Below are 27768 nucleotides of genomic sequence, written 5' to 3' on the forward strand. Positions count from 1 at the left end.
CACGCTGCCCTCCAACACTAAATTGGTGATCCCTCGATGCCTCAAAACATGTCATACCGACCGATCCCTTCTTCTGGTCAAGTTGTGACACAAACTTCTCCTCTCCCCAATCCTGTTCAATACTTCCTCATTAGTTATGTGATCTACCCATCTAATCTTCAGCATTCTTCTGTAACACCACATTTCGAAAGCTTCTATTCTCTTCTTGTCCAAACTATTTGTCGTCCATGTTTCACTTCCATACATGGCTACACTCCATACAAATACTTTCAGAAGTGACTTCTTCACACTTAAATGTATACTCGATGTTAACAAATTTCTCTTCTTCAGAAACGATTTCCTTGCCATTGCCAGTCTACATTTTATATTCTCTCTACTTCGACCATCATCAGTTATTTTACTTCCTAAATAGCAAAACTCCTTTACTGCTTTAAGTGTCTCATTTCCTAATCTAAATCCCTCGGCATCAGCCGACCTAATTCGACTACATTCCATTATCCTTGTTTAGTTTTTGTTGATGTTCATCTTATATCCTCCTTTCAAGACACCATCATTTCCGTTCAACTGCTCTTCCAAGTCCTTTGCTGTCTCTGACAGAATTACGATGTCATCAGCGAACCTCAAAGTTTTTATTTCTACTCCAGGGATTTTAATACCTACTCCAAATTTTTCTTTTGTTTCCTTTACTGCTTGCTCAATATACAGATTGAATAACATCGGGGAGAGACTACAACCCTGTCTCACTCCCTTCCCAACCACTGGTTCCCTTTCATGTCCCTCGATGCTTATAATTGCCATCTGGTTTCTGGTTTCTGTACAAATTATAAATAGCCTTTCGCTCCCTGTATTTTACCCCTGCCGACATCAGAATTTGAAAGAGAGTATTCCAATCAACATTGTCAAAAGCTTTCTCTACGTCTACAAATGATAGAAACGTATGTTTGCCCTTCCTTAATCTAGCTTCTAAGATAAGTCGTAGGGTCAGCATTGCCTCACGTGCTCCAACATTTCTACGGTATCCAAACTGATCTTCCCCGACGTCGGCTTCTACTAGTTTTTCCATTCGTCTGTAAAGAATTCGCGTTAGTATTTTGCAGCTGTGACTTATTCAACTGATAGTTCGGTAATTTTCACATCTGTCGACACCTGCTTTCTTTGGGATTGGAATTATTATATTCTTTTTGAAGTCTGATGGTATTTCGCCTGTCTCATACATATTGCTCACCAGATGGTAGAGTTTTGTCAGGACTGGCTCTCCCAAGGCCGTCAGTAGTTCCAATGGAATGTTGTCTACTCCGGTGGCCTTGTTTCGACTCAGGTCTTTCAGTGCTCTGTCAAACTCTACACGCAGTATTGTATCTCCCATTTCATCTTCATCTACATCCTCTTCCATTTCCATAATATTGTCCTCAAGTACATCGCCCTTGTATAGATCCTCTATATACTCCTTCCACCTTTCTGCTTTCCCTTCTTTGCTTAGAACTGGGTTTCCATCTGAGCTCTTGATGTTCATACAAGTGGTTCTCTTATCTCCAAAGGTCTCTTTAATTTTCCTGTAGGCAGTATCTATCTTACCCCTAGTGAGATAAGCCTCTACATCCTTACATTGGTCCTCTAGCCGTCCCTGCTTAACCATTTTGCACTTCCTGCCGATCTCATTTTTGAGACGTCTGTATTCCCTTTTGCCTGCTTCATTTACTGCATTTTTATATTTTCTCCTTTCATCAATTAAATTCAATATTTCTTCTGTTACCCAAGGATTTCTACTAGCCCTCGTCTTTTTAGCTACTTGATCCTCTGCTGCCTTCACTACTTCAACCCTCAAAGCTACCCATTCTTCTTCTACTGTATTTCTTTCCCCCATTCCTGTCAATTGTTTCCTTATGCTCTCTCTGAAACTCTGTACAACCTGTGGTTCTTTTAGTTTATCCATGTCCCATCTCCTTAAATTCCCACTATGAAGGTGAAATATTGGTTGAAAACATTTCAAAAATAGTTATTAAAGAGCTGCTGAGGTATTTTAAAGCGACGTCTACGAAAGTTGGCATTTCGCTTCTCGGTTACAAATAAAAAAAAATGTGTTTCAGTGTTTTTGGAAATTCAACCTTAAGGCGTAAAAACGAAGGTGATATGTTTCATGGAAGGTTTCATTGTCAACGCATTTCCAAAGTTAAATCCATGAAAACTTGACACTGATTTCTCGCTTAGAAATGAAACATGTGTCACTCTTTGAAAATTCAACCCCTATGTGGGTGAAACAGGGGATGAAAATCTTTGTGGCAGTATTTCATTATGCAAGCATTTTTGGAGCTACATCTACGAAAATTTGTAGTTTTCTTCTCTGTTAGAAATAAAAACAATACAAATGTCACTATTTTTGGAAATTCAACTCTTACTGAGGTGAAATAGGTAGTGAACTGTTTTATGAAAATATTTCAGTGTGAAAGCATTTTTAAAGCCAAATCTATGAAAATTGGTATTTGGTTTCGCGGTTAGAAGTGAAAGAAATCGTGTTTCACTGTTTTCGGAAATTCAGTCCATAAGGGGATGGAACAGGGCCCGACTCGTTCATTGACTCATTACCGCCCAGGACATAAACTTTTAGGTAGGAGAGCGTGTGGATCTTATACTGTAGATATCGTTTTAAATGGGATTGTTCGACATTTCATTCCTAAGGAGGATAAAATACGGACAGTCTTTTTGAAAGTATGTCTCTATTTAGGCAATTTTTGTAGATAGAACTACGAAAATTGGCATTTGGTTTTTCAGTCAGAAATAAAAAATACGTGTACCAGCACTTTTGGAAATTCAACCACTAAGGGGATAAAATAGCAGGTGAAAGTTGTTTGGATATAAATCATTTTTAAAGAACTACTGAAGCATTTTAAAGCTACAACTGATATTTGCCTTCTCACTTGGAAATAAAAAATACATGTTTCAGTCTTTTTAGAAATTAAGCCCCTTTGGGGAGTCAAATAAGGGGCGAAATTTTTTATGAAATTATTTCATTATGAAAACATTTTCAAAGCTAACTCTATGGAAATTTTTATTTGGTTCCTCTGTTAGAAATTTAAAAATACGTGTTTCGTTCTATGTATTAGGGGATGTTCGTATGGAGATGCCAGCACACAGCACGATAACGCAAAAACCATCGATTTCAGTACCAGAAGTGAATAGAAGTACATTACGTAAAGGCTAGTCTTCTATGGCCGTAATTAGTGTGTAAAGTATGGAAGGTGTTGCAATCTGTGAACCACATAAAAACTTTATTAAAGAAAAAGAAAACAAAAAACTTTTTGTTGACCATACAGACTGCGATAGCGAAGCAATGGGCGTTAAACCAGCATATGATATATGTGGAACTATGGTTCACTATACAGACACATGGTGTTACGCAGATTAAAATCTGTTAAACCAACAGCCGGACTGATGATACTGACGAACGACTCATGTAAGGGAAAGGACACTGTAAACGGTAAAATGATATATACTTTGCTACTTGCAATGTAAGAACTTTGAACACACCAGCAGCACTACATGGACTCAAACAAGAGATGGAGAAATACCGTGTAGGAGTAGCAGCAATTCAAGAGGTCAGGTGGAAAGAAGACGGTATCATAAGAAGTGGTAACTACACAATTAAGTGTAGTGGAGGAGACAGTGGTATAGTATGTGGTACTGGCTTTCTTGTAGACAATAAGTATAAAATAGCAGTCATAAATTTTAACTCTATAAATGAAAAGCTGTATACTTTGAGAATGAAGACCCATTCTTTAACATCACTCTGGTATGTGTATATGCACCCACAGAAGACGATGAGGATGAAGTGGAGGAATTAGAAGGCATACCAAGGAATGACATAAAGATAGTGATGGGTGACTGCAGTGCACAAATGGGAAAAGAAGAAGCCTTTAGAGAAACAGCAGGAAGTAAAAGCCTACATGAGGCGTAGAATAAAAATGGACAAAGACTTGTAGACTTTGCCATGGGCAATGCAATGGTAGTCAAAAGTATATGGTTCCAGAGAAAGAACAGAAGGAAACCCACATGGTGCTCGCCAGATGGCACTACTTTTAATCAAATTGACCAAGTGGTAATCGACAGGGGACGAGCGTCTGACATTATTGAAGTTGATAGCTGCAGGGGGCCTGACTACAACTCGGATCATTACATGGTAAGAGTGAAATACAGACAACGCATAGCCGTCTATAGATTCAGAGGGAAGAGAAAAGCTCCGCGAAGATACAATGATTCCAAATTGAAAGAGAAGGTTGTATCCGAAAAGTATGAAACAGAACTGCAGAACAAGTGTGAGACCAAACAAATCCAAGCTCTAGAAAGCATCGAAGGGAAACGGAGTATAATTTAAGAGGCGCAACAAGAAACTGAAGAAGAAGTTTTAGGTTTAGAAGAAAGGGTGAAAATGGCAGGACGGTACGTTGAAGATTGTAAATAGGCAGTGGAAGAGAGAAATGAGGCAAGGAAAAAAATGATAAACAGGACAACAAGATGTAATACAGAAGAATTCATGAAAACAAAGAGAGAGGCAAATAGGATTTGCAGAAGAAAGAAACGAGAATTAGAGAAGACATGGATTACGGAGCTAGAAGAAGAGTATAATGATCAAGAAGCAAGAAAATTCTACAAGAGAGTTCAGGAACTGAAGAAATGCTTCCAACCACGTACGGTATTCCGCAGAGATAAAGAAGGATATTTTATATGAGGAGAAGAACGGGTTCTAGACCGATGGGCCGAATATTTCAGTGAGCTGCTGAATGTCACTACAGAAAGAGAAGTTCTGGAGGAAAATTAAACAGAGGGTGACAAACCGTGGGAGAATGTTAGTCACGATGATAGACCTGTACCTATACCAACACTATAGGAAGTACGGAAGGCAAATAAAAACCTAAGGAATAATAAGGCTCCAGGTAACAATATTTTAGCAGAGATGATGAAGGATGGAGTTGAACATGATTGGTACATTAGCTGATAGTGAAAATATGGGAAAAGGAAGAGATGCCAGACCAGTGGAACATGGTCATTATATGCCCGATTCATAAGAAGAAGGACATAGCAAACTGTGAAAATTACCGCGGTATTGCTTTAGTCAGCGCGATGTAAAAAGTATTAGCCATACGTTATTGCTATGAGACTTGCATCAGTTACAGAAGAAAGACTCGGGGACTATCAGTGCGGTTTTTGATCAACTACTGACCAGATCTTCATTATAAGGCAAATAAGGGAAAAGTGTTATGAATATAATGTGGATGAGCACCAGCTTTTTGGAGACTTTAAACAGGCCAAAGATAGTGTTAAAACGAAAAAGCTACATGGCACTATGACACCTTAATGGAATTCGCAAGAAACCTTATCAGACTGGTACAAGTGACCCTCACCAGCACAAAATGCCAGATGAAAAGGAGAAGGAAAACTTAATAAAGAATTTGGGGCAATCAAGGTTTAAGACAGGGTGATGCATTATGCACACTATTCTTCAACATACTGTTGGAGAGAGTGATGCGAAAGGTGAAGATTGATAACCAAGGTGGCACTCTGTTTAACGGTATGCACCACAATCTAGCTTATGTCGACGATGTGTGTATACTGACTATAAGTTTGAAAGAAATGGAAGAAGGATTTGGCAGACCGGAAAATGAGGCAGAACAGTTGGGACTTGGAGTAAACAACACAAGAACACAGTATCTCTTTGCTTCCAGTAAAAATGCTGTGGTTAAAGAGAAATATATTAAGCTGATCAGAGGCAATTATGAGAGATATGAGAAGTTCCAATACCTGGAAGAGCCGGTTACGGAGGATGGCAGAATAAGAGAAGAAATAAAATCTAGGATTTCTGGGCCCTGATCAAGATCCTTCTGTACGTAGCCTGAGCAGGAAATCGAAGGTGACTGTCTATCGATCGGTTATAAGACCGGTGGTAATGTATGGCTCAGAAACATGGACAATGAAAGTAGCAGAAGAAGAGCTCTGAGAAGACGGGAGTGGAAAATATTAAGAAGGATTTTTGGAGCCGTGTATGAGGCAGGGCAATGAAGGATAAGGAGAAACAAGGGAGTGGAGGAATTGTATAGGAAACCTGACTCGGTGACTGAAATTAAATGTAGCAGATTGAGATGGCTGGGCCATGTAAAGAGAATGTCGGAGGATCTAGGTGTCAAAAAGGTTTACACAGGAAATCCAGGTGGCAAAAGAAGCAAAGAGAGACCCCGGAAACGATGGATGGAGTACGTGGAAAGTGATTTGAGAAAGACTGGATTCAGATGGAGGAAAAGAGCAGAAAATCGTCAAGGTTGGGCTGTGGTCATCAGAGAGGCCAAGGCTGTAACGCCAACGAGCAGTAGCAGTAGTGGTAGTAAATGGCGCGATGGGGGAAGCCGTTTGCGGACGTACGTACGTTGAAGCAAACACTGAACTAACTTTACCAACTTGTCTCTACTGTCACGAAACATTTTATAAGAGTTTTGTAAATTCCTGGACTGGGTGCTACACTGTACGTCCGTCAGCTCAGGTCTGGCGTAATGAGGAGGTACCCAGCAGCACAAGCGAGAATGGTCTGACAAAGAAATAGAAGTCAGTCTTCAACGTGCAAAACCTAGATATCTCTTTGAGAGCTCATGACGAAATTTTTGAATTACTGAATCGAAGGTAGTCATGTCTGGTCGAGAAATGACTGCTTTGAGCTATGAGAAACGTTCAATATCATGAACTTCAAGCTCACTTTTCATATGATTTTTTGTTTAGTGGCACGAATCTGTAATGTGTGTTAGCATATCGTCTTCTCTTGCATTAAAACGCTCGATGATACCAAATAATTGGTCAGTCTGTTTTCTCCCTAGCAACATCATCTTCGTGCCTGGTGTTCTAACGATGCTCCAGAGAATATTTTTCCAACTCTTTAGCGTGATGATTGGCGACCTCGCCCCTCGCCCCTCGCCCCCCCCCCCCCTCGCCCCCCCCCCCCCCCCTCGCCCCCCTCGCCGTGCCACTAACAGCGCTCGCTAGTCGGCCAGACCTGTTCTCAGCTGTGCCGCCCAGCTCTTCTTAAAACAGCCAGTATCTTTCTCCAGTTTGGTGCGAAAATTACTTCGTAAAGTGATGTTACAAGGAATAATGAAAAAAATATGAAGAGTGTTCTCAAACACAGTTCTGAACGTGGCCTGTTAACGTACACTATGTGATCAAAAGTATCCGGACACCGGGCTGAAATTACTTACAAGTTCGTGGCGCCCTCCATCGGTAATGCTGGAATTCACTATGGCGTTGGCGCACCCTTAGCCTTGATGACAACTTCCACTCTCGCAGGCAAACGTTCAGTCAGATGCAGGAACGTTTCTTGGGGCCTGGCGCGAAGTCGGCGTTCCAAAACATCCCAAAGGTGTTCTATAGAGTTCAGGTCAGGACTCTGTGCAGGCCAGTCTATTACATGGATGTTACTGTCGTGTAACCAGTCCGCCACGGGCCGTGCATTATGAACAGGTGCTCGATCGTGTTGAAAGGTGGAATCGCCTTCCCCGAATTGTTGTTCAACAGTGGGAAGCAAGAAGGTGCTTAAAACATCAATGTAGGCCTGTGCTGTGGTAGTGTCACGGAAAAGGACAAGGAGTACAGGCCCCCTCCATCAAAAACACGACCACACCATAACACCACAGCCTCCGAATTTTACTGTTGGCACTGCACACGCTGGCAGATGAGGTTCATCGGGCATTCGCCTTCCCTACATCCTCGCGGTTCTAGGCGCTTCAGTCTGGAACCGCGCTACCGTCTGGAACGGTCGCAGGTTCGAATCCTGCCTCGAGCATGGATGTGTGTGATGTCCTTAGGTTAGTTAGGTTTAAGTTGTTCTAAGTTCTAGGGGACTGATGACCACAGCAGTTGAGTCCCATAGTGCTCAGAGACATTTGAACGATTTTTTTTTACCCACACCCTACCATCGGATCGCCACTTTGTCTACCGTGATTCGTCACTCCGCACGACGTTTATCCACTGTTCAATCGTCCAATTTGTACGCCCTTTACACAAAGCGAGGCCTTGTTTGGCATTTACCGGCGTGCCGTGTTGCTTATGAGCAGCCTCTCGACCATGAAATCCAAGTTTTCTCACCTCCCGCCTAACTGTCACAGTACTTGCAGTGGATTCTGATGCAGTTTGGAATTCCTGTGTGATGGTCTGGATGGATGTCTGCCTATTACACATTACGACCCTCTTCAACAGTCGGCGATCTCAGTCAACAGACGACGTCGGCCTGTACGCTTTTGTGTCGTACGTGTCCCTTCAAGTTTCCACTTCACTCTCACATGGGAAACAGTGGACCTAGGGATGTTTAGCAGTGAGGAAGTCTCGCCTAAAGACGTATAACAGAAGTGACACCCAATCACCTGACCATATTCGAAGTACGTGAGTTCCGCGGCGCGCCCCATTCTGCTCTCTCAGGATGTCTAATGACTACTGAGGTCGCTGATATGGAGTACCTAGCAAAAGGTGGCAGCACAATGCACCTAACATGAAAAACTTATGTTTTTTTTTTGTATTCGCTTCTGCGGTACATATACTAAAGTTGGAACGATACAGGGAAGATTAGCATGACCCTGCGCAAGGATAACTCGCAAAATCGTGAACCGTTCCACATTTGTCCGCTCCGAAGCGTTTCACCTACCACGCAAGGGGCCCGGGTTCGATTCCCAGCAAGGGACTGGGTGTTGTGTGTCTTTCATCATCACTGACTCGCAAGTCGCCGAAGTGGCGTCACCTAAAAAGGACTTGCTATACGGCTACCCAACTCCCCAGCATGGGGCCTCCCGGCCAACAACCCCTTCGATCATTTCCGTTACCAATAAGCTCTTCTCAGTGCACTGAAAGCGATTCTTTCGTTACAGGATCATTTACTAATTGCGAAAGCGTTACGGAGATTATAGATGAACTCCAGTGGAAGACTCTGCAAGAGAGACGCTCAGTAGCTCGGTAAGGGCTTTTGTCGATGGTACTTTGTTTCCTAACAGAATATCAAAGCAATAGTTTTCATCTGTCTATATAAATAAGGCAATGTCCTGCGTAATAGACTCACTGACTGACTGACTGACTGACTCATCATCGTCCAGCACATACCACTGAGGACAGAAACTTGAAATCTGGAGAGGCTATTGATCGTATCCAGTAGGCGTCATTTAAGAAGGGATTTTTCGAAATCCCCTAAGAGGGTTAAACAGTGCATGAAAGATTTTTCCAAAACATCTTGTTACTGAGGCGATTTTGAAGCTAGACCTGCGAAAATTTATATTTGGTTTGTCGGTTCGACGTAAACAAACAAGTGTTTAAGCATTTTTGGAAATTTTACCCCTTTTGGGGTGATGTAGTGGGTGAAGTTATCTTGAAAATAATCAATGTTAAAGAACTACTAAAGCATTTTTAAACCAAATTCTATGAAAATTGGTGTTTGACTTCTTGGTTACAAATAAAAAATATATGTTTGAATGTTTTTAGAAATTCAGCCTCCTAATGGAATGATATAGGGGATAAAATGTTTTATGAAACTATTTCATTACGAAAACATCTTTAAAGCTAACATCTGTTTCACAGATTTAGGAAATTCAACCCTTTAGAGGATGAAGTAGAGAGTGAAAATTAAGAAAATATTTCATCATATTAAAATTTTTTTACATCTAAATCTATGAAAAGTGGTGTTTCACATCTCACTTGTTTCCCATGGAAATGTCAGCACAAGAAAGCAAAGACCTTGGACTCCAGCTACCAGAATCGCTTTTCAGTCATTTAGTACCTCTGGAGAAGACCGTGCTTTTATGGCTAATTAGCGTGAAAAGTTTAGAAATTGTTGCAATTTGGCAACAACGTAATAATTCGATTAAGGAAACCCAAAGAAACAAAAAACCTCTGCAAACTATACAGTCTATTTGAGCGAAATAGCAAGTGTTAAGCTAGTTAATTTATGTATGTAGCATAATAGATGACCTGTATGTTTAAGAAACTCATTTGAAATTCGAAGAAGAAAGACTACACAAGTAGTAGGATAAAGCGAGTTCTGGCCAACTTTTGACATCAAATTAATTGTGCGAATTAATTAACTGATCAATTAATTAGCACCACCCCTGGTTTTCCCCAGCTGTAACGTGGGCCCCCTCAGGGAACTCCCAGCCGCCTCCCTACTCCGTCTCCACCTGTGATGTAATCCAAGATGGCGGCCCAGGGAAAAAAATGGTGGGAAATTCGCTCAGTCTGTGTCTAGCTGCTGGACTGGGAGGACCTCACAACAGTAGACTAATATAGCACGCGCAAGGTAGTTTTTAAACAATTTGTTTGAGAATATTATTTATTTATTTCTGAAATTGCAATATATCTCGAAATTGCTGCTGGTGTTGAAGCAACAAAGACAATGTTTAACAATTGCGGTACTTTTTTAATTCAAATAGTTAAAGGAAGCCTGTAACTAGGCTGTCACAGATCACACTAAAGACATCCGAAAAACTTTCTCGTCCGCCGGAGCCCGTGCCGGGCTCGAAGCACCGGCATGCGGCGGCAGCCTTCCTTCTTGGCACACGGGTACGCCTTGTTGTGGCAACTGAACACGAACTGCTTCAGTGGTTATTAAATCTGGCGCTTAAGTGAAGTGTGGAATATTATCACATCTTCAACATTCCACAAAACTCTTCAAATGCTGCTGCTTCAGAACATGCACCACAGGAAATATTAATTAGACAATTTGTTCCACAAAGTGAATATTTATCACGAAACTACTCGAGATACACTTGCATACACTTGCATATTTTAAACAATTTGCAGTGATACTGTATATTGTTTAAACAATTTTGGCGTCATGTGAATTATTTCACACAGTTTAGAAAATGAGGATGTCACAGTAACTAAATGGAACACTGCACAAAGAAAGAGAGAGAGAGCTTTGCAGATGACAGGAGATTATTTAAACAATTTGCGACACACTTAAATTTTTTTACGAGGCATACCGCCACACTTGAAGTCTGAAAAGCTCGTGCTTGGTTCTGACGCACTTGTGGAACCTTCCAGTCTTCATCCAGCCATCGTCCCTGAGACACTTCAGATCCTTTTGTCGGAAATACCACAGCCTTCCACTGTCTTAGAGCACATGATGCTTCAGGAGTTGTTAAATCCAATTGAATATGTCTCTAAATATACTTTCAAAAAGATCCCTGCACAGAAGTTTTCTTCAAAATGCGTTGTACATAAATCTTTAAATAATCTGCCAGGATGGATTTGACAAGTTGAGTAGCAAATATTAATTATAATTACAGATCTACACTGCTTTGGAATATTTGCACGCATAAACAAATTAGGTTAAGAGTTTGACATCTCAGTACATATGCAAATGTTGCTTTAAACCATTTGTTTTAAATACACTGGCACACAAAACACTGCACTGTCTTCCCAGGAGCACATCACACAAAAATAAATTTTGTGAACACATCCGAAAATACATCGTGCAGGAATATTTATAAATTGAAACTAAACTAAATGAACGCAAATACACAGTGTCGAAACTCTGAAGACGATCCTACATCACATAAAAATATTGTTAAATGCACTATCACAGAAGTTTGCTACAGGAGGCTCAGGCGTAACTCGGGATCCGCGAAGCGGCATGTCTGCCAGTGGCGGCAGTTTATCGCACAGTGAGCCACTAACCAGAAGTGGGCTCCCCAAACAGATTGACGAGCGCGAAATGAACGGATCGGTGAAACAAGTTGGTACTTCCAGAGTGCGCCAGAACCTGCATACAAAAGCGTGTGAAATCTATAGCCGGCACACCACCACCAACGTATCCTGCGTGATCACAGCAGCATTCATCAGCAAATGGGGAGGAATACTGCATTCCTGTTGGCTGCCTGGGTGAATGGTGGGTGGAGGGGTAGAGGTGGTGGTGGGCAGCTGGTGGCTGACACACTCTTGCAGCAACAGCCTCCAGCAATAACAATCGAAACAGGGCAGAAAGAGCATAACTGCATTTACTTATTTTTTTGGTAACATGTAGTTGTTAGAGAAAAGATTTTTTTGCTCACATAATGTACTACGGTTCTAATGATGAGGACTGGGTAATGTATATACATTTATTTTTCGTAACATGGTGCATACAGCTGTCTGAGACATATTCTTTGTTTTCCCAGGTGTTTCTATGGACGAGGAAGGAGAGGTAGGGAGGGGTATGTGTCGAGCCCAAGAGCCAGGAGCCATCGATTCACTCTTGTAAGTACCAGAATCCGACTTTCAAATTCAGTTGTTTCACATATAAGTAATTTCACTGCACTGGAGAATACGATTTTCTGTTTATACTTCAGTGAGCTAAAGAATACGATTTTCTGTTTATATTTCAGTGGCATAAATAATATGATTTTCAGTACAATTTTCTGTGTGTGTCTCTAACATTTTCAACAAATAATTGTGTTCAATATCTTATTGTTGTAGGTAGGGTCAGTGAGCAAAACAGATGGCCGCAAGGCGAGGCTGAGACACCAGAGTGGGTTTATGAGATGGCGGCTGCAGAAGAAGCTAAAAAGCGGTGCCATCTCGCCCTTCTGGAGTAGGACGAGGGAGTACTGGATTGGGTGGGACAACTACTGGAAAGCCTTACTGAACTGCTCAGTCCTTGGACCCAGAGTGGAAAAGGTGATTATAACGCAACTGTAGTCGTTCCAACATATAATAATTATTACTATTATTCCGGAATTTCGTTATTTGTTTACAACATATGTTTCTTAAAAAACGTGAGCGCTGTACTTAATTTTTTTCATTATTCATAAGTTCGAGGCACCACAGTCGCCACAACGGCTGGCAGTGGCACGAATGCCTGGATGGCTGGCTGCAGCGGCAGGAATGGAATGGAACACGCACTGCCGTGGAGTGCATGAGTGGCAACGACCTCCCACCCCCCAGGCTGATGGTGGTGGAGTCTCCAGCATGGAGCAGCAGCATTGCTGGATGCCTTCACGACAAACAGGCTGCTCCCGCTAGGTCCCATCGCCTCCACCTCATCGTACTGCAACTCTTCACCACTACCGACAATGCGAAGTATGTGTGCCTCGGCGCATAGCCCTCACTTCAGCAGGCGCCTCCTCCCCAATGCTGCCACCCACCAGGTGGGCGGAGTGTTAACCTGTGGCTACCGGTAGTGCTCTTTCCTGTCCTACTTGTCAAAGACATCAGATTAATGGCGTCATGACTCTTCTGGAATACTCGGTGGTTGCTAGGGACTTTGAGGGGAGTATCTCTTTCACTAGAACTGAGAGTCCAGCTGGGGGGTATCGCGTCTCAGTCAGGTTTCTAGAAGCATGCCTGCCGGTGCAGGACACGAAGCTCCTCAAAGCCCTAGACTAATGCAGTACTCGGCTGAAGAGAAAAGCCTCCACAACATCTGGGTTGATAATGGCGTTATATCTCGGAGCACACCAACCACTGAGTAGTCTCGTACTATTCTGGCCTGTTTTTCCAAGATGGTAGTAAGAAGGTCAGCTAAAGCACACAGACAAATACCACATCTCGGCACCCACATTCATTTCTGTGATCCTTTAAAAGGAGTGTCCACTTATATCACGCTCCATAAGGATAAGATGAAAGTATTAACGTCCAAAATGCAAAGGATGAGGCTTGTTTTGTATGTTTAATCCTGGCTTACCAGGGAAATTACAAGAAACATGCACAGCGCACATCTCGATACAGAGGAGGTCTTAACATTCGTGCATTTTGTAACGTTGACAGTATCGAGATCCCTGTAAAGATTCAGGACATATCAAAATTTGAGGCACAAAATTTCAGAATATCGGTTCATGTTTATGGCCTGGAGAAGAAAAGCGTGACAGATGAGCAGGAGAAGCATTATCTTGTTGGATCACTCCATTTTTCGAAACATACAGGTGAGGGCGATCTTCAAGTAAACTTCAGCTCTTTTCTGAAGGCGATAAACAGCATAACATTTGGGTCAAAGACATGTCCCACCTTCTCGCCTCCCAGATGAGTAAACACGGGAGTAAAGACGATATTTGCTTCAAGTGTCTAAATGCCTTTTCGGAGAACAGTATTTAAAAAAGCATCTGAAGGACTGCTATTCCAAGGAACTGGTACGTGTTGTTATGCCTTTAGAAGGAAACAAGTTTCATAAATTAAAGAATGCTCACCACCATGACTGATGACCGTTTGCTGTATACGTTGATTTCGAATGTCTTGTTCCCTATCACCCGCCCTGAAGGGAATCCCCTTAGCCTCACATACCAACTTCACTATGCTTGCAAATGTATGCCAGAAAAAGTTTTAAAAACTATAAGAATTATGAAAAAGTTGAAAAAACTTAGCAAAGTATATATAAAATAATTTAAAAGCTGTAGAAAAATCATCAAAAAAGTTAAAAAACTGTAAATGGAGAAAAAATGTTGTTTTACAGTATTTCTCTCTCTTGCACTTCATGTGTGTGTGTGTGTGTGTGTGTGTGTGTGTGTGTGTGTGTGTGTGTGTGTGTGTGTGTGTGTGCGTGTGTGTGTGTAAATAGAGAGTTTCACCTGCCGCTAGCTGTCCAAGTTGTATTAGTTTTAAGTGAGAGTTCCCGCCAGTTCATTTTGGTGCAAGTGTTTCGGGTGGCATTTTAGAGCCACTCACTGCATTGCATTATTAAAATTTTTCAGCTGCTTGAGGTAGAAAATACACTCCTGGAAATGGAAAAAAGAACACATTGACACCGGTGTGTCAGACCCACCATACTTGCTCCGGACACTGCGAGAGGGCTGTACAAGCAATGATCACACGCACGGCACAGCGGACACACCAGGAACCGCGGTGTTGGCCGTCGAATGGCGCTAGCTGCGCAGCATTTGTGCACCGCCGCCGTCAGTGTCAGCCAGTTTGCCGTGGCATACGGAGCTCCATCGCAGTCTTTAACATTGGTAGCATGCCGCGACAGCGTGGACGTGAACCGTATGTGCAGTTGACGGGCTTTGAGCGAGAGCGTATAGTGGGCATGCGGGAGGCTGGGTGGACGTACCGCCGAATTGCTCAACACGTGGGGCGTGAGGTCTCCACAGTACATCGATGTTGTCGCCACTGGTCGGCGGAAGGTGCACGTGCCCGTCGACCTGGGACCGGACCGCAGCGACGCACGGATGCACGCCAAGACCGTAGGATCCTACGCAGTGCCGTAGGGGACCGCACCGCCACTTCCCAGCAAATTAGGGACACTGTTGCTCCTGGGGTATCAGCGAGGACCATTCGCAACCGTCTCCATGAAGCTGGGCTACGGTCCCGCACACCGTTAGGCCGTCTTCCGCTCACGCCCCAACATCGTGCAGCCCGCCTCCGTGGTGTCGCGACAGGCGTGAATGGAGGGACGAATGGAGACGTGTCGTCTTCAGCGATGAGAGTCGCTCCTGCCTTGGTGCCAATGATGGTCGTATGCGTGTTTGGCGCCGTGCAGGTGAGCGCCACAATCAGGACTGCATACGACCGAGGCACACAGGGCCAACACCCGGCATCATGGTGTGGGGAGCGATCTCCTACACTGGCCGTACACCTCTGGTGATCGTCGAGGGGACACTGAATAGTGCACGGTACATCCAAACCGTCATCGAACCCATCGTTCTACCATTCCTAGACCGGCAAGGGAATGCACGTCTGCGTGTATCCCGTGCCACCCAACGTGCTCCAGAAGGTGTAAGTCAACTACCCTGGCCAGCAAGATCTCCGGATCTGTCCCCCATTGAGCATGTTTGGGACTGGATGAAGCGTCGTCTCACGCGGTCTGCACATCCAGCACGAACGCTGGTCCAACTGAGGCGCCAGGTAGAAATGGCATGGCCAGCCGTTCCACAGGACTACATCCAGCATCTCTACGATCGTCTCCATGGGAGAATAGCAGCCTGCATTTCTGTGAAAGGTGGATATACACTGTTCTAGTGCCGACATTGTGCATGCTCTGTTGCCTGTGTCCATGTGCCTGTGGTTCTGTCAGTGTGATCATGTGATGTATCTGACCCCAGGAATGTGTCAATAAAGTTTCCCCTTCCTGGGACAATGAATTCACGGTGTTCTTATTTCAATTTCCAGGAGTGTATTTAGAGCCACCTACTTCAACATATAAATTAAGTCTTCTGTTCGCGTAGAATTTCACTAGTAATAGTAATAGTATTAGTGTAAGAAAAACTGTACCTCTGCAAAAGCTGTCATCAGTACTGCGATGTAATGCAGAAATTTTCACCCAGTACTGTTATTCATGTAGAAAAATTCAAACACAACTTCAATGTAAAGTAAAATAAGTTTTTTTTTCCAACCAGAACTATTATTGTAAAACCAACAACTGTGTGTGTGTGTGTGTGTGTGTAAAAAAATTGGAACTGTGAATGTACAAGCAATATTAATTCATGTGTTGTAAAAACAATAAGATTTCTGAATGTAAATCGGTATTACTTCTGTGAATATTTATGTCTGAATAAAAAAGACTGTTATTCACTACCACACGTCCTTGCTGTTATTTCACAACTCCCTACCCTCACAAATGAATATAAAGGCTGTGCAAGACGAACATGGTATTTATTTGAAGCACAAGGGAGGTAACGTTTAAAATAAAAAAAAAACAAAGAACGATTCGGGACTTTACCTATCATACTGCCTGTGCTGGATTATGGGTACATGTCTAGTTCCAAAGACATGTAGCAGACATGTCTAAAATAACATTGCCAGTGCTTGAAGAAAATCACAGGCGCAGTATCTGGGGCCAACTACATGGCTCGAGATGAAATCAGTAAAAAAACCATGCACGTAGTGTGAGGTAAAAATTCATTCATTTCTCATACAACTTGAAAGTAATTTCACATTTTCGTAAGCAGACACAGCAACACTATTTCCACACATCTTCTTCTTGAGTCGATGGAGAGCAGGACACCCACAGAATTCCACGTCTTGAACAGCAGCAAACTTGAAGATTTGATGCATCTAGGAGTCTTCTCCTTCCCATTTCATATACATGACGGTATCCATGTAGTCGAATAATTGAAGAAACGTCACATACCTTTATAGGGTATGCCAGGATCATCCCAGCGAATTCCGTGGTAGAAATGTGTTAACCACTCTGCACTCTTCCATGTTTTAGATCACTGCACATTCTTGAAAGGCCTTGGTGATTTGCTGACAACGTCTCTATTGTTCCGGCATCTTCCGTGTACACTACAAATGCAATCTTTAAATATGATCTGTCAACGCTCACCATCACAGAAACCCTGAGCGTCTACAGTGATCCTTACACCTTGAGATACCATTGTAGAATGCTCGGGACAACGCCTGTTAATTTATACAGCAAGTTGAACAACACTGATGAGCAGGCAGTAATTAATCATAGGGTCCCGTAGAACTTGATGATATGCTGGTGTGTGTTCCAGGAAATTTACCAAAGATTTAAAATTGGCACATGCGTCTACAGGCCCAAATTTAATTACCTCATTCCGTTTTGATCCTCTGTTATGAAGATCGCTGATTGCTCATTCAATTTCCATGGACTGAGCAGGCATTGTTCCTCTTCAACATCTTCATAGTAAGAAACACAAAACCTCGCATGCATGTCATATGCTAGATTGTATACATTTTCATCCCACTGCAGAGATAAATTGTCATATGTGTAGAATTATAAATTCAAGTAGATTCTGGCATTAGTTAACTTCCATATGTCGAATACAGTAGAATCATTTTTTTAAATATTGGTGCAAAGTTCGTTCTAGCCCATTCTCCATTGGTGCCAGATGTATCCAAGAGGGCGGTGGTGGCGTCATCCAAGATGGCGGATTTTGCGGGAAGTTTGACTTTTGGCAGGAAGAAGATCAATTGGGGTACCTCTACTAACCTAACTCCCCCTCCCCACCCCTCCCCCAGTAAAATGGCGGGAAGTTCAAATTCCAACAGAATAATACATCACACCATGGTTACCTCTACTAACCTAAGATAATCGCAGGAAGATAGGTCACTTGGACTACCCCCACTAACCTAAGTCACCTGACTGCCACCTCTTCCTAGGAACACGCGCCAAGTTTGAATTTTGGAGGAAAAGATAGGTCAGTTGCGCTATCTCTACTAACCAAAGAAAATCGGGGGAAGATAGGACACTCCAACTACCTCCACTAACTTAAATCACCCGACCGCCACTTCTTCGTACAGATTGGGGGTAAAAGAACTCTGCCTACACTGGACTGGTGGAGAGAGGAAGGAGTGTACTTTATTTATTTTGGAACAATTTATTTAGGGATGGAGTATATTTATAACAGTTATACAGAGCACACACACTGACATGCTACACAGCTTACAGACATGCAAACTACTCCTACATATCTCACGTATAGTGCTCTGCACACGCACTTGATAATTGTAAACATTCAAAATAATGCATTGCACAGCCTACAGACCTGCAAACCACTCGTAAATAATGCAATACCTTTATGTTCAGAGAGTCAGACAACCCATAAATTGTCAAATAATAGTCGATCTAAAAGACTCTGCAAACATACTTGCTAATCGTAAACTGTCGATATCACGCACCAGTCTTTATTTAAACAATTCTATGCAGCACCACCATCCAGTGTGTTCGATATGAGGTATGGACTCCAACTGACATAGTACACCGTATCACCACTAGAGGTCTCTGTCGTCCATTCTGTGACGGAAGCCAAGACATCTACTTAAAAGACATCTACATGACTACTCTGCAATTCACATTTAAGTGCTTGGCAGAGGGTTCATCGAACCACAATCATACTATCTCTCTACTATTCCACTCCCGAACAGCGAGCGGGAAAAACGAACACCTAAACCTTTCTGTTCGAGCTCTGATTTCTCTTATTTTATTTTGATGATCATTCCTACCCATGTAGGTTGGGCTCAACAAAATATTTTCGCATTCGGAAGAGAAAGTTGGTGACTGAAATTTCGTAAAAAGGTCTCGCCGCGACAAAAAACGTCTATGCTGTAATGACTTCCATCCCAACTCGTGTATCATATCTGCCACACTCTCTCCCCTATAACGCGATAATACAAAAAGAGCTGCCCTTTTTTGCACCCTTTCGATGTCCTCCGTCAATCCCACCTGGTAAGGATCCCACACCGCGCAGCAATATTCTAACAGAGGACGAACGAGTGTAGTGTAAGCTGTCTCTTTAGTGGACTTGTTGCATCTTCTAAGTGTCCTGCCAATGAAACGCAACCTTTGGCTCGCCTTCCCGACAATATTATCTATGTGGTCCTTCCAACTGAAGTTGTTCGTAATTTTAACACCCAGGTACTTAGTTGAATTGACAGCCTTGAGAATTGTACTATTTATCGAGTAATCGAATTCCAACGGATTTCTTTTGGAACTCATGTGGATCATCTCACACTTTTCGTTATTTAGCGTCAACTGCCACCTGACACACCAATCTTTTCTAAATCGCTTTGCAGCTGATACTGGTCTTCGGATAACCTTACTAGACGGTAAATTACAGCATCATCTGCGAACAGTCTAAGAGAACTGCTCAGATTGTCACCCAGGTCATTTATATAGATCAGGAACAGTAGAGGTCCCAGGACGCTTCCCTGGGGAACACCTGATATCACTTCAGTTTTACTCGATGATTTGCCGTCTATTACTACGAACTGCGACCTTCCTGACAGGAAATCACGAATCCAGTCGCACAACTGAGACGATACCCCATAGCTCCGCAGCTTGATTAGAAGTCGCTTGTGAGGAACGGTGTCAAAAGCTTTCCGGAAATCTAGAAATACGGAATCAACTTGAGATCCCCTGTCGATAGCGGCCATTACTTCGTGCGAATAAAGAGCTAGCTGCGTTGCACAAGAGCGATGTTTTCTGAAGCCATGCTGATTACGTGTCAATAGATCGTTCCCTTCGAGGTGATTCATAATGTCTGAATACAGTATATGCTCCAAAACCCTACTGCAAACCGACGTCAATGATATAGGTCTGTAGTTAAATGGATTACTCCTACTACCCTTCTTGAACACTGGTGCGACCTGCGCAATTTTCCAATCTGTAGGTACAGATCTATCGGTGAGCGAGCGGTTGTATATGAGTGCTAAGTAGGGAGCTATAGTATCAGCGTAATCTGAAAGGAACCTAATCGGTATACAATCTGGACCTGAAGACTTGCCCGTATCAAGCGATTTGAGTTGCTTCGCAACCCCTAAGGTACCTACTTCTAAGAAACTCATGCTAGCAGATGTTCGTGTTTCAAATTCTGGAATATTCCATTCGTCTTCCCTGGTGAAGGAATTTCGGAAAACTGCGTTCAATAACTCCGCTTTAGCGGCACAGTCGTCGATAACAGTACCATCGGCACTGCGCAGCGAAGGTATTGACTGCGTCTTGCCGCTTGTGTACTTTACATACGACCAGAATTTCTTCGGATTTTCTACCAAATTTTGAGACAATGTTTCGTTGTGGAACCTATTAAAGGCATCTCGCAGCGAAGTACGTGCCAAATTTCGCGCGTCTGTAAATTTTAGCCCATCTTCGGGATTTCGCGTTCTTCTGAACTTCGCATGCTTTTTCCGTTGCCTCTGCAACAGCGTTCGGACCTTTTTTGTGTACCACGGGGGATCCGTTCCATCTCTTACCAATTTATGAGGTATGAATATCTCAATTGCTGTTGCTACTATATCTTTGAATTTGAGCCACATCTCGTCTACATTCGCATAGTCAGTTCGGAAGGAATGGAAATTGTCTTTTAGGAAGGCTTCTAGTGGCACTTTATCCGCTTTTTTAAATAAAATTATTTTGCGTTTGTTTCTGATGGATTTGGAAGAAACGGTATTGAGCCTAGCTACAATGACCTTGTGATCACTAATCCCTGTATCAGTCATGATGCTCTCTATCAGCTCTGGATTGTTTGTGGCCAAGAGGTCAAGTGTGTTTTCGCAACCATTTACAATTCGCGTGGGTTCGTGGACTAACTGCTCGAAATAATTTTCGGAGAATGCATTTAGGACAATCTCGGAAGACGTTTTCTGCCTACCACCGGTTTTGAACAAGTATTTTTGCCAACATACCGAGGGTAGGTTGAAGTCCCCACCACCTATAACCGTATGAGTGGGGTATTTATTTGTTACGAGACTCAAACTTTCTCTGAACTGTTCCGCAACTGTATCATGGGAGTCTGGGGGTCGGTAGAAGGAGCCAATTATTAACTTAATTCGGCTGTTAAGTATAACCTCCACCCACACCACTTCGCACGGAGTATCCAAGATGGCAGCCATGATGTCAGCAGATGATGCAAGTAGTTTTATCCAAAATGGCGGCAAAGTGTTCACCACAAGGTCTAGACCTAGTACACAGTCCACCACTAAGGAGTGCTATCCGTTCGATGACATAAACCAAGGTGGTGGGGGGAAATGGCGGGGAAACGACTCTGTCTATGCTGGACATTTTTATTTTGCAGGCAGTATCTCCACCACGAGATCTAGACTACAACTGACCTAGTACACAATACTGCCACCAGAGGTTGCTGCCATCCATCCTGTGACATAATCCAAGATGATGGTTTGGAAAGGAAAATGCCTCAAAAATGACTCAGCATGCACTGGGATGCTGGAGGGAGCAAGGAAGGAGTGTGCATTATTTATTTTGGAACAGTTTATTTAGGGATGGAGTATATTTATCAGAATGATACAAAACACACGCTTGGGGTCACGCCACACAGCCCACAGACCTGTAAACTACTCCTAAATAACGCTCTGCAGACACGCAAACACCTCGTAAATTAAGGAAATAATTTCAGTACAGACCTGCAAACTGCTCCTAAATAATGCAGTACACAGATGTGCAGACACGAAATCAACTGGTAAACTGTCCAATTAGTGCACAGCACAGTCTACTGTCCTTCTCACAAAATAGTGCGACAGACGTGCAATCAACGTGTGCGAGCACCGTCCCGCACCCCCTGTCCACTGGGCCACAGGGGGGGCTAGCGGCTGTCCACTGTCACACCATACGCAGGCGCCCGTTCGGGTCCCACACGCATGAGGCGGTGGCATCGCTTTCATACAACTCTCGCCTTTGATGATGCGACCAGATGGGAGCAAAGACATATTTACAGAGCGCAGATGCTTCAGGGTGAAGCGCACGCGCGTGTGTGTGTGTGTGTGTGTGTGTGTGTGTGTGTGTGTGTTAGCGGCTACCCTTTCAACACCTGCGGTCCGGCTAAGAGCTTATTGCTGAGCGACACTGCAGAAATCCGTTCCAGAATGGCACAAGTTGCTTTCCCCCTAGCGATTCTTAGAGACCATCGTGACCTTTGGCTGATGCATCACCGTGCGTAACTACATACCATCGCAAGTGCATGTAGCAACGTTCTCACTGTTATACTGAAGTCACATGGCTATCTGAAGTAACAAGCAAGTCGAACTCTAGTAAAATACATGGTGTCCCAGAAACACTTAATGTGCTCTTCAGTTGGAGTTTTCGTGATGTCTCTGTCTGTATGGACGGAAATTCTTCCCCTAACATAACCTGTGTCCGAAAATCGCGCAGAATAACATCGAATGCACTCTTCGTAGCATTTCTAATGTGATACCCCATCTATCACGTCGTACCGTTCCTGCTTTCAACAAATACACAAACATTTCCACCACTATGTAGACACAAAGTTTTGTGAATGGATTGAGCATTATGATTGGCCCTTATCGAATTTACCCACCGAAATACCGATGCTGCAGTTATCAAAACACTATCTGCCTTTTCTTTTTATATCTGCAGACGAGACTTTCAGTGGCAAAAAACTATTTTACAGTGATCAACATATTGCACTGACAATTAAACCCTGTAAAGTGCCCACTACATATCGTCAAATACGGAAAGACTACTCAATGACCCTGCTTTCCCACTAAGGAAATAAGCTTCAGTATTAGAAAGTGAAACCAACCTGCGGCCCATCAATATATCACCATGTACCTTCCATATCGTCATATATGGAAACACACCTACTCAATTACACTGCCCTCCCAATGGGGACAGGAGCTTCAATATTAGAGCGTGAAACTAATCTCCAACCCAGCAATATACCACTGCCTACTGTGTCGATGTAGTAACATGCAATTCGTATCCTACACCATACAAAAATCGCCACTTTTACATCATTCACACATTTACTGCGAAGATAGACAGCACAGTAAGAATACTCACATCAGTAGAGTCGCAAATACCGCTTACATACCGCGTTCCTTAGCCGAATCACTTTCAAACTTCAGTGATTTTATTACGAGGTTGCACCATCGGCGACGTGTGATCGGAGTGCTGGTCTGATACTATATGCTCCTGTGATCGCCGTCACGGTATTTGTCTGGACAAAAAACCACCTGATTCAGAGGTAATGTAGTACCTCCATTTATAAAGCCAGGATAGCTTTTAACATGGGCACATGTAGAACCAAGACTGCTTGTGACAGTAGCATGCAGTAGTTGTTGGGATAGTCTTTTTTTTTAACATCTGGCGAATAAACCTCTCTTTCTAGGACACGGTAGTGGCACTCACAAGAAAAACTTATGAGAAATGCCCACCCATGGTTGACTTTCTCTCAGTATTAATTCGTATTGCCAGCGATCAGTTATTGACAAAGTATTGTACTTAGTAGTAGGAAGTGCATGATAAGTTCGCATTTGAACATCAGGCTTATGAAGTATATGTTTGTGTTCTGACAAGTGCAAAGGAAAGTACTATGTCCAGTCGTAAGGAAGGTATGGATTTGACGTGGAGTACTGTAATAGCATGGGGAGAGTGTGTCAAATCATAAGAATGGGCACTGATAATTCTATTTCCAGAGCCACAGCCATTAGCAGGGTGTGTTTCTGATACTTTGCTCATTGTCGAATGTCGTTAAACTGAGACCGCGCTCGTAACTTTTAGTTGTAAGTACAGGGGTAAAATATATACGTGATCGATTTCTTGGGATGATTGATTCTACCTGTGCGTGTTCGGCCTGCAGCGTCTGTTACCTGTGCAGGGGTCATTCACGTTTCCCGTAAACAGTAGGAGAGCCGGCCGCGGTGGCCGAGCAGTTCTAGGTGCTACAGACCGGAACCGCGCGACCGCTACGGTCGCAGGTTCGAATCCTGCCTCGGGCATGGAAGTGTGTGATGTCCTTAGGTTAGTTAGGTTTAAGTAGTTCTAAGTTCTAGGGGACTGATGACCACAGATGTTAAGTCCCATAGTGCTCAGAGCCATTTTTTTAACAGTAGGAGATGTCAGAATGGAGAAGCCTGTTAGAGTGTAGAAATGTAGATGAATTAAGGTGCTGTTCTCTAGACTACCGAAAAGCCAACTAATACTTATTATGTGTTGGACAGCTTTCGTGATTGCGTAGAAATTTGAGGGGATTGAATATGTAGATGCGTTTGCGCTAGACTGTTATCCCCTCCCATGTAAATTGTTTGGTTGACTGCTTCTGCACAATTCGCGCCTTTATTTAGTTGAGAGAAGATCAATTGTGGAATGTGCATCTAACATGTGGAAGACAAGATTGCCGATTCTCTAGACGCGAGAAACACCTTAGTTGACCTTGTAAATTATAGGGGTGATTTGGAATCTGCTACATCACTGACATCGGTATTCGCAAGTGGAAATACCAGTTTTCTTTATTTTTTTCGAGTTTGCGAGTAAATGTCTTTGCAGACGTGACAGGTTTCTAGTTAGTCAGTGGTTTACAGCACGCCCCACCTAATTAAGTTTCCGGTTTCTAGAGAGATAATTTCCAGTCTATATCTTTGGAATTATATCATGCGAGAGGTACTGCTATGCAAACAATATTGACATGTGCTTAATATCGAGAAGTACTGCGAAAATGGTATGATATTCTAGCAAACCACGCGAAATTCGATATGTTCTTGTAATCCCAGAGTCTGGAGATGGGTGTACAAAAGCGAGTAAGCAAGCAAGCAGGTCCCCACCAGAAATAGTAACGCGGTTGTGCGAAGCGAAAACGAGACCGAATTTGTACAACAGTTCTGAGAGTGACTTCAGTCTTATGAGGGTGCTGTGGCCACCCATCTGGCGTGGATGACTGCTGACCACCCAGGGGGATATCTACTGGTGTGAGTATTCTTACTGTGCTGTCTATCTTCGCGGTAAATATATGAATGATGCAAAAGTGGCGATTTTTGTATGGTGTAGGATACGAATTGCATGTTACTACATCACACAGTAGGCAGTGGTATATTGCTGGGTTGGATATTAGTTTCATGCTCTAATATTGAAGCTCCTGTACCCAGTGGGAGGGCAGTGTAATTGAGTAGGTGTGTTTCCGTATTTGACGATATGTAGGGTACGCAGTGATATACTAATGGGCCACAGGTCGGTTTCACGTTCTAATATTGAAGCTAATGTCATCGGTGGGAGAGCAGTGTAATTCAGTAGTCTTTCCGTATTTGACGATATGTAGGGGCACATTTCAGGGTTTAATTGTCGGTGCAATATGGCAGCGTAAAATGTTTTTTTGCCACTGGATGACAATCCTCTTATGTCATCATTTTTCTTAAATGTGGTTGAAGAATAGGGTTTATGCGAGAAGTATTCTTGACGTAAAGTTCGCTCATCATACTCTACTGGACTGGTTATATTGAGTGAGGACGTAATTGCAAGGTGTCAAGCCAACTGATTTAAGAAACTCCTAGTTCGCACGTGTTATCACTTTGCAGTTCGTAAGCAAAGTGACGTGCTGTGAATTGCGTGTGCTGGTTTTATGTAGTATGCCCATTCTGCCTTAGATGTAATTGTACAGTGATCTCCTCACCATAAAGTCAACAAGTTGATTATTCTGGTCCACAATACGCAACTCCAAATAGTCCAATGTCTGAACTGTCACTGGAAGGTATATTGCATTGGTGAGAGTCTCAGCAATCTTATACTCTGTTGCAACTCATGGGAAGAATTTGTAAATAGTATGAACCAGACTGTCGTTGGGATAGTTCGTTGCAATGTTACACTCAACCCGGATTGTGCTGACAGACAGTATGTCAACATTCTTCTCTGACTTGTAAAATTTACTAGGATCCTTTTTCAAAATTTGTCTTTTTGTGAAACTCAGTAGGTGGCATATAGGACCTTCCTGGTTAAAGTCAATCGCTGCATTCACATTGCTTATTTCAGATTTAATTGTATTAATGTTTGTACACAGCTCAATACCTTTTCCAGTCCGTTTTAAGACTTCTTTTTTATCATCGATATCGTATGCATCAGGTTCTATTTCAACACTGTCTTTTTCATCATTAATATCCAGGTGCAGTTTATTGTTACCTTCGGTGATATTTTGGATGATTTTGTACGTCTCCAGTCCAATCAATGCAATATTCTATGCACCAATGCTCAATCAATGGGCGGATAACTATTTGCACTTAACACAGATGATCGTTCTTTCATAGTCAAAGTGGTTGCATCTGGACATCAACTGATGAAATGTTTAAAGCTTTTCCTTACATATGTCTTCTTTGTAAACGTCGAGAGAAACATGATGCACAGATGTCCGTAGAGGTGTGTGTTACAGTCCTGATAGCACCCAAAATTGTGGAACACACGTATTCTGTGAGTGAAGTGTCGTTTTAATTCTTCTGGCGGTTGCAGGTCACCAAATGAGTCGAAACAGTAGACGGTATTTGCATTTTTCGTAACATATAACACCCAGTGGGTGCCGGGACCTTCAGCTACATCTAAATTCACAATATCACTTTCACCAGTTTTCCACTTAATCTTCGGTAATGTATCTCGCATAAACACACCACCGCGGAATCTTGGAATGTTGAATTTTTTCTAACAAACTGAAGTGGATCAGTATTTGTGAGTGCCCGATCTGGTGGGACTGCTAACAGATTTGTTTTTATTTACGAATAGACCAAGCCCTTTCCTGTACGGTTTCAAGTATAGTGCCTTTCCGGTGGCTGCGATTTCCATCGTTTACTATACCAGTATCATTTGTTCTGCGTATAGCCTTAGCCTTGTCAGCTGAAATCCTCTCTGCAATGTGACGATTACGGATATCTTTATTTGCAGCGTATGCATACACGCTTCGTCGAGCAGCTTATCACCTCGTGCCAAGCGTTTTTGTAGCTTTATTCCAGGTCCACAATAGTCATTCCGAAATTGGACTGGCAGTTTGTCTAGTGTGTCTCCTATCACGCATGTTATGCTACTGTGTTGTTGTGGCCTGTGCACCCTATTAGATGGCAAAAGGTTAACATCAATCCACCTGTACTGTGCTGCAGGAAAACGAAGCCATTTGAGTATTTCCTCGACGTCTTACAAATCTCTCCACGAGAAACAAATCCGGTTCTAAGCTTTTCTGCAAGTCTTCGGCGCAGAAGCAACCTGCAATTTCTTCACTTTTACTACCATAAAAGATATACACTAAAGCGCAAAAGAAACTGGTACACCTGCCTAGTATCGTGCAGGGTCCCCTCGAGCCCGCAGAAATGCCGCAACAGGGCGTAGCGTGGCCTCCAGCACGGAGGGAACTGGCACCACGACTCCTGCAGGCCTGTCCGTAACAGTATGAGCACGTGCAGATCTCTTCTGAACACCACCTTGCAAGGCATCCCACATTTGCTCAGTAATCTTCATGTCTCGGGAGTTTGGTGGCCAGTGGAAGTGTTTAAACTCAGAAGAGTGTTCCTGGAGCCACTCTGTAGCAACTCTGGACGTGTGGGGTGTCGCATTGTCCTGCTGGAATTGCACAAGTCAGTCGGAATACACAATGGACACGAATGGATGCA

General features: G+C 43.0%; 1 protein-coding gene and 1 non-coding gene across 2 annotated transcripts in view; one reads left to right on the plus strand and one right to left on the minus strand.

Moving 5' to 3' along the window:
• LOC126336267 (neural Wiskott-Aldrich syndrome protein-like) overlaps window positions 1-27768 on the minus strand; it is a 110079-nt gene that overhangs the window by 74241 nt on the left and 8070 nt on the right. The window lies entirely within an intron of this gene.
• On the plus strand, window positions 8543-8648 carry LOC126337507 (U6 spliceosomal RNA). The gene has a single exon (XR_007565084.1). It is a non-coding gene; the product is annotated as a U6 spliceosomal RNA (small nuclear RNA).

Source organism: Schistocerca gregaria, chromosome 2 (assembly GCF_023897955.1).
Source record: "Schistocerca gregaria isolate iqSchGreg1 chromosome 2, iqSchGreg1.2, whole genome shotgun sequence".
Taxonomy (NCBI): Eukaryota; Metazoa; Arthropoda; class Insecta; order Orthoptera; family Acrididae; genus Schistocerca; species Schistocerca gregaria.